The sequence below is a fragment of the Marmota flaviventris genome, chromosome 12, assembly GCF_047511675.1.
Source record: "Marmota flaviventris isolate mMarFla1 chromosome 12, mMarFla1.hap1, whole genome shotgun sequence".
Lineage (NCBI taxonomy): Eukaryota > Metazoa > Chordata > Mammalia > Rodentia > Sciuridae > Marmota > Marmota flaviventris.
In genome coordinates, this window is record NC_092509.1 from 40,915,627 (window position 1) to 40,934,080 (window position 18,454).

Genomic DNA, 18,454 nt, shown 5'->3' on the forward strand with positions numbered 1-18,454 from the left:
GTTTTTGAGTTTGCTAAGAGTTGTTTTTATATAAAAATAACGTGAATAAAACACTCCAGTTTTTAAAAAGATTATTACCACTAATAATGTGTGAATTAGTCATGCATTTTACAGCCAGACACATACAGCCCTTATTGACATTCTATCATTTCCCTTTGAAGCTAAATATTTTAATTACTACTGTAGGTACAGATTGTATGATTTAGTCTGAAGTGTTATAAAAATTTTGTTTAATATAAACAACAGATGGCCTGGGGATTGTTTTATTTTATAATCTATATATGCTACAATGCTCTTACACTTTTTTAAAAAATATATTTTTAGTTGTAGATGGACACAATGCCTTTATTTTATTTATTTGTTTATTTGATGTGGTGCTAAGGATTGAACCCCGTGCCTCGTGTGTGCTAGGCAAGTGCTTTACCACTGAGCCACAACCCCAGCTTTGCTCTTACACTTCTGTTCATTTTCTTAACCTTTATTGAGTCAAAACTATGACAAGAGCTTCTACATGTTATTTTGTTTAATCTTCAGATAATCCTGTTTGATAAGCAGTGTTTCTTTCTTATAATAGGAAGCAAAATAAGGAAATTTACCATAAACTACAGAACCTGAATTTAAAAACCATCCAAAGCTGTGGACCTCATAGATAACAGTCTCTTTCTATATTAGAATAGCCTGTAAGATAAATTGAAATAACTACATTTCATACATAAAGAAATTTTCCCAGACTTTTAAGAAAAAAATTCTAGTTAAATAATATGATAAGTAATTCATATTTTAGTTTCTTTTTTTATGCAGATTTCTTTATTTAATATAACTTTTAAATAAGAAAAATATCTTTGAATAATGAAATAATAAAAGAACCATAACAAGGCACAGGAAGAACATAAAAGGGAAGAATGAAATAAAAGTAGAACAAAAATATCATACCATCTATTATACATATTTTATTTGAAAAAATAAGTTAATTTGCAAACTGCTGTGCCCCGTTTTACTCTTCTGCAATTAATATAATAAGAAAACAATTATACATCAGAGTATTTATTAATTAAATAAAACAATAGCCTTTTAGGAAAGTAATGAACAAGCTATAAATTCATTATTAATAAGAAAACTACAGAAAATGTCACGTATCAATCTAAATATTTACAGTGGTAACTTCAAGTGGTGATAAGTATTTAGAGAATGAAAGAGCCATTTATTTGAACATTATAGTAGTGTTTCAAGGGACATGTTGACACACATACAAAATCATATTTTAGTTTCTTTAAATATTTAAGGTGATATAAATATCAATGGTTAAGGGACTTATCTTGGCTCACAGCTGATTCACGGCAAAAAGTACTTGTGAGTTTAGTATTTAACATTCCTATGGACAGCTTTAAAACATTTTACAGTATCTACATCCTTAAGGTTATTATCAAACTGTTAACAATTGATAAAATTTTTGAGTTATTTGACAAAGAATAGTTTATTCAGCTCTAAATTTTTTTTGTTCCAAGGAAAATTCTTTTTTGAGCAAAGTCAAAGTTAAGATTGTGGACCCTAAAATTATTAACACTAAGGGCTGTTGCACATGAGTTGTAGCTAAATGAATGAAATTAATGTGGAGAGACATATTAATAAGGTTAAAGATTGCTATGCTTATGAAGTGTGTCAGAGGCCAAAGGTGTAAGATAGGATTTATTAAAACTATGCTTCACTAATGGGGAGAAATGATTTTCATACGCAATGGATGTAATTATCTAGGAAACTCTTTAAGAATTTTTTACCCTGCCCTTATACCTCATTCACATTCAAGGAATTCCTCTTCCTTTCATTGTCTAGCAAACATTTACAAGAGCCAACATACTATGTTGAGTATAACGGCTACAGAGAACCAAAAAGATACGATCTATGCCCACATGGAGCTTTTAGTCTTGTAATTTCCTTAAATCTATCATTATAGATTTAAGGGTTTATGAAGGAAAATACTGGGTATTATGAGGAGTACTTCTGGGAGGATGTAAAATAAAGGTGGGAGGATTTATTCTGCACAGAGGTAAAAGCAAAGATCCTGAGGTAAGAAGCAGCAGCCAGCACTCATGAATCTGAAGACCAGTATGCTGAGTTAAGGGGACTTTAAGAAGGGAAGTAATTTCATTATATGTGCATTTAAAAAATGATGATATGGTGCTGGGGTTGTTGCTCAGTGGTAGCGTGCTCGCCTAGCATGCATGAAGCACTGGGTTCGATCCTCAGTACCATATAAAAATAAAGTTAAGTCCATCAATAACTAAAAAAAAATTTTAAAAATGATGATAATATTTTCATAGCCTGTGTAATAAATGTGTGAATATTAATTTCATTATATTTTACAGTGTCTAATTTATATATTTTTTACTTTGATGTTTGTGACTGTCTCATGATATTTGCAATTTTAGTGGAAAATGAATAATCTGGACTAGTATGAAGAATGAATAGTGTGGAATTAGTTAGACCTCATCAGGAATATAAGCAAGCAGTAATAGTAATGGTGGTGATCATCTCCAGAGGAATAAGTAGGTAAAATTGACATGACATGAATGGGGAAAGAGGTAAGTCATGGCTGACACCTAGCGCTGGGGCTATAGCTCATTGGTAGAGCACTTCCCTAGCATGTGTGAGGCCTTGGGTTCCATCCCCAGCATTGCAATTTTTTTTTTTTTTTTTAACAAAGGTGATGGGAGGTGACACCTACACTTTCAGCTTTCATAACTAACACCATTCAGTGAATGATGGATGAAGACCAGGATGGAGAAGGAATATTATAGGCTTGGTTGTAAGCACTTTGGACGCTTTTGATATACCCAAGTGAAACAGACAGTTGGTTTGAAGTTCTGAAACTCTACCGCATAGATCCTTTGCTCCTGAGCTTTGGAAACTTATTGAAAGAAGCTTTTGGACCCATTCTTATTTTTTTGACGCTTTAACCTATAGGAATTAACAATGTCCTGGTTCAGTGTGACCAAAAAATAACAAACTTTTACTTTCACATGAGTACATTTTAAATGAGAAAAGCAGAAATGAAATGAGAATTTTTATTTAGTCCTTAATATACATTCTAGGATTTGTCTCCCTGTATTTCAGTGAATGGCCTCATCATCTCACTTTGAGGAGGACACATGTACAGAAGCAGGGACATTGAGCCAAAAGCACATCTGCCACCTGGTTGTTACTTACATTCACAAATATTTACCAACTACTGATTATACACTGTCCTTAAGGGTTTTACATTCCCTTACTGGAAAGTTTAAAGAGATTTATCAGCAAAAGCAGGGAATCTTGGAAACCAACTTGGAAAGAATTAGAATGGGAAAAGGAAGGTTTTTAATTTTTTACTAATTTCTTTTTCACCATTGTCGATAGCTAACTATTTATAGTTATAAGCAATTGAAAAATCAGCCTGGGTTGAAGTTTGCCACCTTTAGGAGGGAATAAATTTAGTGGGTTGCTATTTTTATATTGGATGGCAAAATTGATATTTTCCTGGGAAGAACTTTGGTGTTGCAGGAAAAAGATGAAAACTTTGATAGCCCTGTTTAGCTATTAACTAACTCAAGGGACTATTACTAACAAGCACTCAATCCTTCTATGTTCAGACTCTGAATTCTTTAAATGGGTGGGTTTTTTTCCTTTCTAGGGAAGAAAGAGATACCTACTTTTAGTGAGAATAACAGGTTTAACATAAGTTGAAATAAACGTTTGGCCCAAGGAGGTCAATGATGAGACAGAAGTATGCTGATATTAAAGGAAAACTTGAATAGTAAAAGTGTATTAGTTTATATACTGCCCTTTTCAATTATTGGTTTATGTACTGCTGAAGTAACAAATTCAAATCAGTGCTATGCTCTGAAGTAAACTTGCGACACTTTGTTAAGATTGTACATTTTAAAATAATCATCTGTAAATGTTGACAGCCAGGAAGGGAGAGGACCTTTGGTCACTTGGTATATGGTAAATTGGAAATGTGATGGAAGAAGTCAGGAAGGTGCATGCCCTCTTAACTTGTACATTATGTACTTGACCCTGTATGGGGCCACCATCTTCACTGCTCCATAAAGCAGGTAAGAGGGCTACTCATGTTAAGAAGGAAATGTTCACAGGCCACTACCCACTGCTCTGTCACAAAGCATTTGGTCTTCAAGTCTACACTGAGGAAGCCCTTGGCATTTCTTGGGAAGTTATACCTTTATAGGAGGTCCACCTTAGCTCCAGAAAAGTCAAAGCAGGCTCACTGCTGATCCAGTACTCTAAATCCAATCTGATTAGATTTTTATGTTCTGAGACCACTTGTAGTCATTGAAGAAAGCAACCTGAGATTCTTTGGGAAACAAAGGAAGAGAAGTGCCAAGTAACTAATTCATTTTGAATCCTGTGAGACCTTCAATGAAGACTGACAGGCTGACTCATAAAAGACAAGGATATGACTAACTGAAGAATCTCATGGAAATCACAGAACACAGTATTAGAGTGCTGTGGTTTCTGAAAATACAGCTATATGTGAACAAAAATATACTCTAATAGTCTGTTTTATTAGAGTTCTCCAGAGAAATGAAATCAATAGGAGATAAGTACAACATGAGATTTATCCTAAGGAAGTGGCTCATGAAATATAAGGTTAAGAAATCTACAGTCTGGAGACCTAGGAACGCCAGTAGTCTGAATTCTAGTCTGAGTATTAAGGCCCGAGAACTAGGAGTACTGGTGATCTAAGGGAAGAGAGAATTGTACCTCCCTCCACCTTTTTGTTCAGTTTGAATTCTCAAAAGATTGAACTATGCCCACCCACATTGGGCAGGACAGTCTACTCAATTCACTATTGAAATGCAGGTAATCTCTTTGAGAGCATTCTCATAGACACACCAAAGAAATTGTTTACCCAGATATCTGGGCAACTTGTGGTCCAGTCAAGTTGATAGGTAAAATTAAACATCACACCTATATTTGGTTACATACTCATCATAGTTTGCTTTTAGTTCCTGTGCTGGGTTGATTGGTGCTCCCCCTGCCTACCAAAATAAATCATATCCACTCAGAACCTATATATGATCTTATTTGGAAATAGGGTCTTTGCAGGTATAATCAAATTTAGAGGGGCCCATACTGGATTAAGGTGGGCCCTAATATAATGACTAAGCACTTCATAAGAAAAAGACAGACATACAAAGAAAACCATCTATCTGAAGACAAAAGAGTTTGGAGTGATGTAGCCATAAACCAGATAACTCCGATTTCTGGCAATTATCAAAAGTTAGGAAGAGGCAATAAAGGATCTTCTCCTGGAGTCTTCAGAGATCATGTGGCCCTACTACACATCTTAATTCAGACTTGTGTCCTCTAGAACTGTGAGAATAAATTTCTGTTATCTTAAGCCTCTGTGATTGTAGTACTTTGTTATTGGCAGTCTTGGAAAACTAGTTGAGTTCCCTTTATAAGTGTTTTAAATAGCTTTGCTTAATTTTTTTGAGGTTCTTGATATTTCAGATATTTTATAATTTTAATTAGGAGATCACACTTTGGTATAAAAGTCAACACAAAATTTTCTAAATTTCCCTTAAAAATCTTAGAAAAGATAGTTCCCAAAGAATCACCATTTGGGAATATTTGAAGATTATACACATAACAAAAAGCCACAAGTACACTTGGTTGTCATATTAGGAGGTAGAAGATTGTTCTTAAACCTTGCATTCAATCTAATGTGAGCCTGTGAATGCTACTGTTCTTTGGGTACAGTCTTCACTGCAGCTGCTGCTACATTTTTCTATAAATGCACATCATTGCTCCCACACCAAAGAAGAAAATGAAGAAGACTTGGAGCAAAACAATCACCTGCATTCAACTATTTAGACATCTGCTGTTTGTGAGTATATAATATGTCTGTGAGTCAAGTAAGGTACGTGCTAAAGAAATTCACAAAGAGGAAAAACCATGGCTGGATCCTAACATGCATCTACTATGATCATGAATTCTAATTGTTTGCTGCTTAAAAAACAAAAAACAAAACAAAACAAAACAAAAACACATGCTTCCTTGCTTGGTTCTTCCTCTCCTCATTGGTCTCTTAATACAGGGTTTTCTCTTACAGTCCTTAGATTTTCTTTTTTTCTGTGCACATAAACCCTTTAGTGATCTTATCCAGTGCAATACCTTAAATACTGTCTACATACCATACTAAGCATCCCTCTCCCACCCCAGAGGTATATGTCCAGTTGCCAACACAACTTACACACCTGAATGGCTACTGGACACCTCTAATTTAGCATATCCAAAACTGGACTCTTGAACTTTGCTTTGGTCTAAATGTTTGTGTCCCTTTATGAATTTCATATGTTGAAATCTAATTCCTAATACAATGTTATTAAGAGGTGGGGCCTTTAGGAGGTGATTTAGGAAATGAGGGTGGGGCCCTCATAAATGGGATAGGCATCCTTGTGTAGAGGTCTAAGGGAGTTTGTTTGCCCCTTGTATCATGTGACAGTGAGAAGGCAATATCTAAGAAGTAGAATAAACAATTCCTCACCAGACACAGAACCTGCATGATCTTGGACCTTTCAGCTCCTAGAAATGTAGGAAATAAATTTTGATGTTTATAAATTGCCTAGTCTATGGTATTTTGTTGTAGTAGCCTGAATGGACTAAGACAATCTTCCTCTGGCAAGCCCATATAGATTCTACTGTCAGCCTTACCCCCGTCTCAGTGAATAGCAACTCCCTTCCATTTTCCCAAGCCAACAAACTTGGACTTTTTCTTTACTCATCTCTTTCTCTTATAGCCCTATATATAATTCATCAGGAAATCTTGCCAGCTCCACCTTCTGGACATATTCAGAACCTCATCAGAGACAATGACAATTGTCCAGAATCGCAGCTGTCTAAAGGAGCAGGTGGCCAGATGAATGTATCAGGATGATTATAGGCCAGGAACACTCAGCCACATGGACACTCAAATTGCCATCAGGAAAGAAGTCAGCAGAAATGAGAGTTCTACCTACTGAGTCTGGGAAATGCGAGCTATGCCCAAGATAGGAGAAACCAACCTACCTGGCAAATTTCTATGACAGAGATCTAAGTACGAGAACAAGGCCAATCCCCAGTTAATCCAATGAGAGCCCAAAGGTCTCAGAAGTAGGAGGAAGTTCACTCATCAGAATGGACACCAGACCAGCCTGACTAACAGTCCTAGACAATATGCCTCTTCCATAGTAGGGCTGGTCTGGAGACTGGAGTGGGGCTACACTCCAAGGGAGGTCAGGAGGCTCCAGTTTGGGGAGACTAAGAGATAAAATTGTAGAAGTCAAGCTGGCTTGATAATATTTTAACAAGAATTGCCATGGAATCCTGCTTCTGAAACACTTGGATCCCAAACAAGAGGAAGGGAAGACAGGAATGGACATCATGAAGATGCAGGTGTGATAGTTCCCTTGTGGCTCCCAAAGGGATCAGAGTTGGATTGGGTCTTAAAGGTCAAACATTTCACACACTGAAAAATTCACTTCCTAGAAGAATGACTGCTGGGGCTGGGGTTGTGGCTCAGTGGTATAGTGCTCGTCTCGCACGCACGGAACCCTGGGTTCGATCTTCAGCACCACATAAAAATAAAGATATTGTGTCCACCGAAAACTAAAAAATAAATATTAAAAAATTCTCTCTCTCTCTCTCTCTCTCTTAAAAAAAAAAAGAAGAAGAAGAAGAAGATTGACTGCTGGTCTCCACACAGACTCCTAATATCACTAGTTTAGGTTGCCTCTTCAGTCTATCTCTCCTTTGGGCCCCTGCACATGCATTCCATTCTCAGGGCCATGTGCACAGTCACACCCTCTCACAGCCAGTACATCCAGATCTTGTGCATCCGAGCCCCATGAAACAACAAAAACCCATGGTATTCCTATTCTTCTCCCTCCTACTCACCTTTCCTGTTCCACTGGCCAAGTCCACCAGGCTGGGCTTTAAGCAAGAGCCTATTCTCTTAGTTTCTGTTCAGCTATCATCTTCCCCCTAAGATTGGGACCTTGCCCATACTTTAAGTGGTCAGGTGGTGAAGGAGCACAGGTACCATATCTTTTCCCTGTTACATCCTGCCCTCTACCCTCCCTACCACCAGTTGTTAAGAACCTTGAGGAAAGGCCTTTGGAATCCTTCCTAGCATCCCTGCAGTTGTGCACTGTCTGCTGGACTGGAGTGTCTGTCATGAGCCATCCATAGGTTGCATGTACATCAAAGCCTAGTGGATAGAAACATCTGGTATCTGAGGATGACTAGGGAACATTTTCTCTGGTGAATTGCCCAGAGACATTCTGAATTTCTATCCCACTCTGCCATGACCCACACAGGATCTGAGATGGGTGTAACCTGCCAAGATGCCAATCAACCTGCTGACTGTAAGACATCAGGGAGCAAGACTCCACCCTTGAAGCCTTTGATGTACCCCCTTAAATAAACCACCAGAGCCATCTTTCCTTTGTCTAGTTCCAGCTCTTGTGTGGACTGGATGTATCAGGGGCTCTGCTTTTATAAATATATTTTTGGCTCTTTGTACTTTCTTCTTCACTAATTATTTTAGACTTAGTTTTCAGGTGGCTTACACCTTACTCGGCAGGAAGAAGAACCCCCCAATGAGACGCTGGCCACCGCCCCCATTATGACTGGAGTACCCGGTTCCAACAATTTCCTGATTGGTGCTGAGTTTACTACATCCTCTGACATTGGGCTTTGAGCTGCCAGGAAGTCCTTGCTAAAGTCAGACTAGTTACATTGATCGTTGTCCATTCCCTGGTACCACTTCTCCAAAGGTTTCTTCCCTAGCCTCACTCTCCCTATGTCTCATGCCCAAGACTATTGGTTCTAGTTTGGCTTTCTGGAGCAGCAGAGAATATGTCATTCCCCCACTTTGTGGTAGTTCTTCATAACTTCCTTGCTGCTAACTCAGCATTCCTTATTTATATTGATTTCTAAATAATTTTCTGAAATGGTGTATGTACTTTTGCTCCCTAAACTCCTGCTGGGAAGTGACATTTGTTAACACCAGACCAATTGCTTAAGTGCTTCCTGATCCAGAGGCTCATGATGTGCCTTTTATGAGTAGGAGCAAAAGAAGATATGGGCTGGGGTAGAGTATACAGGTACAGCTCAGTGATAGAGTACTTTTCTCAGCACTGCAGGGTGGGGTGTGAGGTTGGGAGTCACTTTTGAATCTAATCCCTATTTGTTTTTGCCTGGAATGAAACAAAATATTCTGCCTGTCTTGGTGGCACACACCTGTAATCCTATTGACTCAAGAGGCCGAGGAAGAAGGATCTCAAGTTTGAGTGCAACATTGTGAGACCCTGTCTCAAAATAAAAACATAAAAAGGATTGGGAATGTAGCTCAGTGATAGAGCACCTTTGGGTTCAGTCCCTGGTACCACAAGGGGTGGGGGTGAAAGAAAAATAAAATAAATTTTTCTTTTACTTGTAGCAGAAATAGTCAAAGAAACACCTCAATTCTCTGGGGTAGAGTACAAATGTTGTAGTGGTTCCTCTGTGAATCAAAAGAATCCCCAGAATTCCCAAAGAAGTTTGTTATGTGAGTCAACAAATGCTACTCACAAGGTTGAGGGCTGAGGGCATCTTCCCTGACATTGCTCAGGTAACTGGAAACCTGTTCTCCAGAATGGAAACGGGTGCAGGCCTTGATTCCACTAAGAACTGAAGGGTCTAGAAAAATCTCAGACCAAAATATCTTCCAAATATTACCCTTTATCTCTGTGTCTAAGATTTCCCTATTTAAACCTCCTTGGGTTTAAAGTATCAAAGTTCCTGATTCCCTGGTTCTCTGATGCCTCTGCTTTTTTTTTTTTTAACCAGATGAAGAAGCAAGTCACCTTTCTGTTGCCATGAAGGAGACAGGTCCCAAGCCATGACCTCTGGTGGGAAGGAAATAGTTGGAAGGGTTCTGCAAGTGGGATGGTCAGGTCAGCCCAGGAAACTGAGAATCTCTGAGTACATACAAAAGGCAGGGCCACTGGGAGGAAGCCAAATTTGGAACTCAGAATGTTTTCCATTTTGCTGGGTTGGGTATCTATGTCTCCCTCTGGTGGTGGTAAATACAGGCATTATTGGTTTAGTAACCTTCAAATACTGGTGTGTGTTTTCACTCTTGGGACATGAAGTTTTCTCCCAACAACTACAGTGAAATATTTTTGTTATGTTGTCATGGCAACTGGTGCTTCCACAGGCTGCAGGAGCTGAAGCTGTAAAGTCTGGCTTTGGCGGGAGGGGGGCTGCGCTTTTGTTCCCAGCCCAATGGTGCAATGCAGACATTTTGAAGATGCTGAATTCTAATCCACAGCTTGTCTGAGTTGACCCTGAGAAAATGACTTAATATCTCTTAATACACACAAATGATAGCATCATTGTGAAAAATGAGATGAGATAACCTATTTGAAGTTCCTAGCAGTATGCCAGATGTGCTATTTTAAAGTAACATTTGCCTTTCCATAGATTCAGGCTAGATAGGCAGCAATAAAAAATACTGCTGTAAATATTTCTCTCTCTTCAGCCAAAGAATAATTCTTTTCATGGAAGTTGTTCTGGTTGCTTGTCCCTAAATTATACCAATGGAACAAATGCCAGCCCCCTTTCCTGATTGCAGCAGAAGTTGAGGCCAGGAGGCAGATGAAACTTGGAAGCCCCCTTGCTGTGCCAAGGGAAATGACATTGTTCCTGCCCAGGACCATATTCCTATGGGAAGAGTAGGAATGAGACAGTGGTAGGGAGCCCAGGGCAATGATCAGAAGTTCCTGTCTGGAGGGAGCTGTGCTGGAGATTAGAGCACTTAATGGTTTCCAAAGTAGGGGACTGCAAGGACAGAGAAGCAGTGTTCACTGGCATGGGTCTACAAAGGGCCAGCTCTTGCAACTGAGGACAGTTGTTTCCTTTCAGCATTCCAGATGACATGTCACCCACCACAAAAGCAGCCATCTTAGAATTTGTTAGATTATGTTTTATGTAAGTTTTCTTTAGTTCATTCTGAACCCAGAAGGTGAACAAAGCCATGACTGAGCAGAAACTAACAGCCCAATTGAAAGGAAATGATTCAAGGAAGATCAAGAATTAAGAGACACTCAGCAATTGGAACCAAAAAGTAACAAACATAATAAACTGAAGAGACTCTATTCCAGCATAAAAATTCTTCATGGAAATAAGAAACATGATTTTCATGTTTCAGATTTCAACTGATGAATTGAATGGGATGACTGTAATCTGAATGAGTAGCCCAGAAGGTTCAGTGAAAGAAAAATCTCAAAATGAAATCACAAACATGAAAATATTGAAGGAACTAACAAAATTCTTGAAGGTTAAATCCAGATGAACTTACATGTGAATAATAAAGTTTCTAGAAAGGAATATAGCAGCCTTTAGCAGCTGGGAAAGGCAAGGAAATGGATTCTTTTCTAGAGCCCCCAAAAGGAACATAGTCCTGCTGACCTGTTCTGGACTTCTGACCTCTAGAACTGTAAAATAGTACATTTTACATTGTTGTAAGCCAATAATTTTGTGACAATTTGTTACAATGACGGTAGGAAAGTATACAACATACATTGATGATTATTGCCCAAGTCAACTATGATTGCAAAATGGTGCTTTTCTAACCTTATCATTTCTTCTACATTTTAGTTGATACTTGGTTACTCAGCTTTCCACTGCTACATCAAAATAAGTCAGGTAATCAACTTCTAAGGAGAAAGGTTTGTTTTTGGCTCCCGGTTTTGGAGGTTTTAATTCGTGATCAATTAGCGCCATTGAACTGGGTCTGGTGCATGGTAACCAATCATGGCAGGAGTGCATGGCAGAAAGGAAAATAGCTTACATCATGGTCAGGGAGTGAAAAGAACAAGAAAGGGGCCAGGATCCCATAATCCCCTTCAAGGACACATTCTCAATGATCTAAGGACCTCTCAGTAGGCCCCATTCCCAAAGGTTCCTTAACACCTTCTAATAGTGCCACCCTGAAGACAGCCTTTATCACATGGACTTTTGAGTGACACTTATTCAAGCAATAACAGCATTCTACCACATGGATTAAAGTCTGTTATTTTATTTTGATGTTCCAACTGTCCAAGATTTGTCCACTGGGAAGGCCTTCAAGCTGGCTCCTGTGTCCTTTTGGCATGCCCCAAATCAGCAAGATGACCCAGGATCACATACATTTGGCTTCCTTCAGCTCTGGAATTAGCCATTTCTCCAAGCAGCCCTGGTTCCTTTAGTGAAGGCAGTGTTTAGAAATCAAGGACTGGGGACTTTGGTGTCATTGCCTCTTGGCCCGGATGAGATCTTACTGTAAGTAGTCATCATTCTTAAACCTACTACATATATAAAGAAATCGAGACTCAGTAGAATTGTTACTTGGTTAAGTCACATACTCAAAACCAAAATCAAAACTCAAGTCTGTTTAACTCTGAAGTTTTTTCCACACTATCTGGTCTCCTTCTGAATGCAGAGTTAAGATGGTAAATTTTACAATGAGACTGGTTTAATAGTTTAGGACCCTATAATTTTGCCAGCCTGGATGAAAATAATTCTTCCTATGCTTGCTCTAAGCATCTTTGGGTGCTGCCTTCACTGTTGAGACTGTGTGGAAGTGATTAACCCACAGAACACACATATTCTAGCATCAGCCAGAGCAAATAACTGTCATCAGGGGCTTGTTCCTTGCCTGAATGGCTGAAAGCAGGGTGGAAATCCAGCCTATGACCTAATGTTTAGTATTTCTGCTCTATTTATTTGTTACAGGATTAAGCTTTCACTAATACCAGTTATTGATTAAATCTTTAGATTCAAGAAATAAGACCTGACTTCTACATGGGACTATGGTCCAGTAATACTAGATTTGCTAATATCATGTACTCAGTTTTCAGTGAGGATGAAACTGACCTTAAGAATATTATTTGATGTCATGTGTATTTTCAGGGATCCAAGTGCTGTGGTTTGGATCTTAAATGTGCCCCCAAAGGCCATGTGTTGAAGGCTTAATCCCTTGCCTGTGGTACAATTAGGAGGTGGTAGAACCTTTAGGAGGTGGAGTCCAGTGAAAAGAAATTAGGTTAGTAGGGGCATGCCCTTGAAGAGGATATTGGGATCCTGGCCCTTCCTGTCTCTCTTTATTCACCTATGGTGACCAGGTCTGCATCACACACTCTCAATAAGACCAAATGACCATGAACTGAAATCTTTCCTCCTTTAAAGCTTGATTATCTCAGGTATTTAGCCACAGCAACAGAGCTGACTAACACACCAAGAGTTTAAATATAGCTCTTCTTGCGTCTTTTCTTTCTCTTAACTAGAAGTAGGCAGAGAAGGAAGAAAAACATATCTCAGGTGAGGTTTCTAGAGAGGCAGGCACTTAGAACTAGTTGGTGTCCCACCAAATAGTTTATGGCAATAGTTTCATGATGGTAAGATATTAGTGGGAGGCAGCCTGAAGCAAAATTTGGGGCTAACATCAAGTTGATGTATCTCCTGGCTGGTCCAGGTAACTCTGTACTCAGCCCCTCTCACCTTTGATTAGAAGGGCAGCTGATACTTAAAAGAATGGTGTGTTAGTCAGCTTTTTTGTGACTGTGACCAAAATTTCCAATAAGAATAACATAGAGAAGAGAAAATTTATTTTGACTTATGGTTTCAGAGGTTCAAGAAGACCATCACTCTGGGTCTGAGTTGGGGGTGGAGCATCATGACATAAGGGCATGGTGGAGGGGCACTGCTCACCTCATGGTGGCCAAGAAGCAGAGAAAGAAAGAGAAAGGGGCTGCCGGGAAGATGCACCCTCCTAGGGCACACCCCTAGTGACCCATCTCCTCCAGCCACACCCCACCTGCCTACAGTTACCACCCAGTTAGTCCCTTCAAACTAGGATGGACAGCTCCCACAGTCTAATCATTTTACCTCTGAACATTCCTGCATTAAAATAAGAATTTTTGGGGTGGACACCTATTATCCAAACCATAACAAGGGAAGATGGTGAGAATCTCCAGCTGACAATTTTTTTTTCTGCTAGTAGTGAACCAGAGTTCCTGAGAGATGGGAGCTGCTAGATTATTCGGAGAAAAGCCATTTTGTGAATAGATGGCTCTGTGTGGGCAGAGCCATCATCCATGGCAGCAGACCCCTCCCCCTCTCTCCTGGCCTGTCTCAGTCCAAGCACAGTGACCTGTGACCCTCACCACAGGAAGGACCTGTTGCCACTTATCTGTAAGTCCCAACATGTCCCAGATTAGGTCCTAAGAGTTAGGGACTTTTTTCTCCACTCCATCTTTGAATGATCCAGTCTTCACTTCTGGTTTTATTCCTGTGGGCACTTCTAGAAGGATAAACTAGAGAAATGACCCTCATTGGTTCCTTTAGTTACCTCTTAACAGCTTTGCTCAAAATGTGAGGTAAATATAATCTACTTAAGAACGTTACATATGTTACATAGGATTTGTGGACTTTCCTTTCCTGTTCATCCCTCTCCCACCTCTTGGTGGTGTGGAGAATTTCATTGTATTTTTCCCAAATGTGAATCAGTCTAAAACTTATAGACAATCTAAATACAGTACAAAAACTCTTTTTATGAGTGATTTGAGAGTATGTTCCTGACCCGATGCACACACATCCCATTACTCTTAAACATGTAACATATTTTCCTCAAATGAGGATTTTTTTTTCCTGCAAAACTACAATAAGACACTTGAAATCAGCATATTATTTTATACATACGACCATCCAGTCCTCAAACTCCATTTAAGAATGACCAGGCTTGGGGCTGGGTTGTGGCTCAGTGGTAGAGCACTTGCCTAGCACCTGTGAGGCACAGAGTTCAATCCTCAGCACCACATAAAAATAAATAAATAAAGTAAAAATATTATGTCCAAATGTATGTATTGTTTAAAAAAATGATCAGGGTGAGGAAGTAGCTCAGTGATAGATCACATGTTTAGCATTTTACTTTTCTGTGCTTGGGATTGAACCTAGGGTCTTAGTTATTTATGCTAGTCATGCACTTTACCAATGAGCTACATCCCCAGGCCAAAACAAATATTTTATCATTAAAACCCCTTGGGTCTTATTTATTTATCTATTATTTATTTATTTTGTACTGGGGATTAAAGCCAAGGGGTTTACCACTGAGCTCCATTTCCAGTCCTTTTTATTGAAAAATAAAAACTTGAAACAGGGTCTTGCCAAGTCTGGCCTCAAATTTGCAATCCTCCTACCTCAGCTGGAATTGCAATTTTCCCAAATAGTTGGGATTACAGTTGTGTGCCACTGCTCCAAGCTTATTTATTTTGAAAATAAACTTTTAATTTGAGGTCAATTTTATATTTGCAGAAGATTTGCAAAGATGATAAGTACAGAGTTTCTGTTTTTTCTAATGTTATCTTGTATTACCTTGGTGCATTATTAAAACCAAGAAGACAAGGTTCATTCTTCACTTTATTTGGATTTTGTCAGTTTTTCCATCAATGTTCTTTTTCTTTCTTTGGTACTAGAGATTTAACTTAGGGACACTCAACCACTGAGCCATATCCCCAGCCCTATTTTGTATTTTATTTAGAGATAGGGTCTCACTGAGTTGCTTAGCACCTCGCCATTGCTGAGGCTGGCCTTGAACTTGTGATCCTTCTGCCTCAGCCTCCTGAGCAGCTGGGATCACAGGCATGTGCCATGGTGCCAGGCTCCATCAATGTTATTTTTCTGCTCCAGGATATTATCTAGGAAATCATAATACAGTTAGTTGTCATGTCTCCGTATTCTCTCTGGTCTATGATAGTTTTATAGTCTTTGGTTGCCTTTCATGGCCTTGACAGTTTTGAGGAGCACTGGGCCAAGTATTTTGTAGAATGGTCTATATGTTAGTCTTCTGTTAGTGTGACAAAATACCTGAGATAAACAATTTAAAAGGGGGAAAATTAATTTTGGCTCGCAGATTGGGGCTCAAGGTCAATTTGGCCCCATTGCTTTGGGTCTGAGGTGGCATAGTACATTATGACAGGAATGCAAGGAGGAGGCCTGCTCATCTCATGGCCACTGGAAAGCAAAAACCAAGCAAACAAACAACAACAAAAAAAAAAAAAAAGAGGAAGAGGCTGAGGAAGGACTGGGATTACAATATCACCTTCAAGAACACGTCTCCAGTGACCTAACTTCCTTCCACTAGGCCCCACCTTCTAAAAGTTCTACCACCTACCAACAGCATCAGACTGAGGAATAAGCCTTCAACTTATGGGCCTTTGAGGAGCACTCAAGATCCAAACTCTAAAATCATTCCTTATTCTGAGTTTAAAAGAAGTCACCTATGTTTTCTTTTAAAAATTATTATTTTTTTTATATTCAAGTTCTTTAATCCACTCAGGATGCATTATTATGGTAGGGATACATGTTCATTATTTTCCAATGTGAACCAATCTTTTTTTGTCTTTGACAGTTTTGCTTTTCGTGAAGCATTTATCATGCCATCTCAGTCATATATTAATGTTCCTCATATGCAGAGTTCTGTTTCTCAGCCCTCTCTCTATACCACTGGTCTATATGTTAATAACACAATTGTCTTAATTACTATAGCTTTATCTTAAGCCTCAATATCTGGTACAGCAAGTTTCCTCTCCTTACTCGTATTCTTCAGAAGTATCTTGAATAAAATAAACTAATAGCAACAAAAAAAGGTCTTGGATATTCTTCACTCTTCCTTATACATTTGTCATGTTTTATAAAAGCAAATGGACACATAAACTCTGTTGTGGATTTTGATTACAGTTGCATTAAATCTATAGATCATTATGTGAACTATTGATACTCTTAGCTTTCCTGCCCAGACACATAAGATATTATTCTCTTTATTTAGGTCTTCTTCAATGATTTTCAATGAAGTTACATATCTTTCTATGTATATAGATCATATATGTAGACCATCTTTTTTCTCTCTTCTCTAGAGAAGTATGTATAAGATTTGAAATATCTTATTCAGGGTACATGGCACCTGACTTCAGTCTTGGTTTCTCAGGAGGCTGAGGCAGGAGGATGGCTGGAGTCCAGGAGTCTGAGGCCAGCCTAAACAACATAGCTCACTATGTTGTCTCAAAATAAAATAAAATAAAATAAAGAAAGAAAAGAAAAGAATGATCTAGGGGCTGGGTGTGTAGCTCAGTGGTAGAGTACTGGTCTAGTATGTTCAAAGTTCTGGGTTCCAACCCTAGCATCACAAAAGAAAAGAAAAATTAGAGTAGTCTATTCTTCAAAAGGTAGACCTGCCTGTAGAATTACCTGAGTTTGACATTTTGTTTGTGGAACAAAAGCCCATTTCTTTTCTTTTCAAATTTTTTTTAGATCTTTATTTTATTCATTTACTTATATGCAGTGCTGAGAATCAAACCCAGTGCCTTGCACATACTAGGCAAGCGCTCTACCACTGAGCCACAACCCAGTCCTGTAGAAGCCCATTTCTGATATTCATCATACTGTTTATCAAGCCACTAATTCCATAAATGAAAACCTTTGTATGACTCACTTTGCTAGGAGAAGCCTCGTCCTTTGATTAACATTGGATAGTAAAGGGTTTGGAGTAGCTGACTCTGCTGTTTAAATTTGGGTTAGAAGCTAATGACTATTCTTAAAGAGTGAGTTCCTGGTTAAAGAAATGGACTTCTTGCCAGGCATGGTGGCACAGGCCAGCAGTCCTAGCAATTTGTGAGGCTGAGGCGGGAGAAGTGCTTGAGCCCAGGAGTCCCAGTTCACCTGGCATACACAGTGAGAACTAATCTCAAAAAACAAAAAACAAAAGGCTAATTTCTCTTAAAGTACATCTTAAATGAACACACCCCACATTATCCTTGCCAAAGTGTTTTAAAGAAAATGACAGTATTTTAAATAAATTAATCTTTGTGTGTACTTTAAAAATCGATTTTGTGATCCCAGGCTGACTTTTTGACACTGAGTTAATGACTAATTGCTTGCCTTCTAACTTGCTGAAACATGCACACCTGGAAAGAAGAGCTCTCAGTAAAGCAGAGGTTGGCTCCATGAGAAAGAGGAAGAAAAACAGGAGCCCATAGCAAGCCTGAGCAGGTTTCTTAGGTTCAGTTCTTAAGATTCAGTCCTTGAAGAACAGATTGAACTCCTGCTCCCAAAGATAAGATCAGCATTTTGGAGGAAATGTCAAAAACTTAAGAAATCAAAATAAAGCCTTTATTAACCACTTCACTCAGGTAGACTCGTTGAATATCTCTTTAGTGCAAGACACCTGATAGACACCAAGCATGCAAAGAATAATTCTTGCCCTCAAGCAATCACAGCCTAATAGGATTGAATAGAGGTTAAATATGCACAAGACATTATGAGAGATGAAGATGGGTGTTCTTTTCCTGGGAGAAAATGATACTCCAAAATATAAACTAAGCCTAGGATGGTCTTCAGA